Genomic DNA, 1,145 nt, shown 5'->3' with positions numbered 1-1,145 from the left:
ATAGATAGATAGATAGATAGATAGATAGATAGATAGATAGATAGATAGATAGATAGATAGATAGATAGATAGATAGATAGATAGATAGATAGATAATGTTACGTGTTACTTTCAAGAAAGCGAATTTTAATCAGACAATTTTAAGAACTAACAGCCTACGATAATTTCAAAATGAAAAACATTATCAATACGTTTATTTTGTTGTAAAGTATACCAATTAAATTCTTAATTTTTGGTACAAAATCGCTCGTTTTCAAAAACTTGCCCTAAAATGTATGCATGTTGAATTCAATACGGGCTACAAACAATACTYTGTCGTTAAAAATAAAATAAAATTGAAGGAGAAGCCGCTGCTCGCTGGCTACAACCCAAAAAGTGATGATAAGACTTTAACCAACGACTTTCAAACTGAATTTGGAAAATGAAGAGAGCAGAAAACAGCCGGTAGTCTGAACAAATTGAGAASCTCCACGGTTTGCGAAGATTTCATAAATTGGCATCACACATTATCTTAGATTTTACGTCCTTACAGGACACCAGAATAAAGCTTCGTTTGAACATAAAACTGAATATTWAAAAAAAACATCAATAAAAAGAGGTTGAATCGAATCTGACCTGGCTGGATTCTTCTTCGTGTCAGCGGTGAAAACTTCTTATTCCTCCTGGGTGTCAACGCGGCGCTCTAATAAAGTTTTGCTGAAAACTTTTTGTCGTGACGTTCGCCGCTCTCCGTGTTGAATTTTTTCATGTCCAAGAAGGAGCAGCAGCTGTACTTAAAGCGAATACACGCCCCTCTGCCTCAATGCTGAGCCCCACCCTGAGGTGCAGTGGAAGTCACCCCACCCTGAGGTGCAGTGGAAGTCACCCCACCCCGGGCCGGGAGGTCCCGGTCCAGTAAGCAGGATTTGGTAAGCGGTGCGTCAAAGAGGGCAAGTGTGCGCTCGTGGTGAGCGATGAGTAGCACGAGCGCGTACACGTATGTGCTAATATGTGTTAGTGTGTGAAATCGACAGGATTATGCAATAACTTTATAATAAAGCAGAGGGAAAACTGGAGAACGAGCAGATAAGGTGCTTTATCCGGATCAAATAAAACCTTCTGATTTGTGTGACCAGTTGACCTTTAGAAACCAAAATTCAGCACTA

At 39.6% G+C, this 1,145-nt stretch overlaps 1 protein-coding gene across 1 annotated transcript in view; it reads right to left on the bottom strand.

Moving 5' to 3' along the window:
• Positions 1-793, bottom strand: part of tgm1l1 (transglutaminase 1 like 1) — a 20,121-nt gene extending 19,328 nt beyond the window's left edge. The window contains exon 1 of the mRNA XM_008433004.2: positions 616-793. The gene's annotated coding sequence lies outside the window, so the exon portion shown is untranslated. The remainder of the gene's footprint in view (positions 1-615) is intronic.
• Between the last annotated feature and the right edge of the window lie 352 nt (positions 794-1,145).

Source organism: Poecilia reticulata, linkage group LG17, assembly GCF_000633615.1.
Source record: "Poecilia reticulata strain Guanapo linkage group LG17, Guppy_female_1.0+MT, whole genome shotgun sequence".
NCBI classification, from domain to species: domain Eukaryota; kingdom Metazoa; phylum Chordata; class Actinopteri; order Cyprinodontiformes; family Poeciliidae; genus Poecilia; species Poecilia reticulata.
This window is presented reverse-complemented; position numbering and strand designations above follow the sequence as displayed.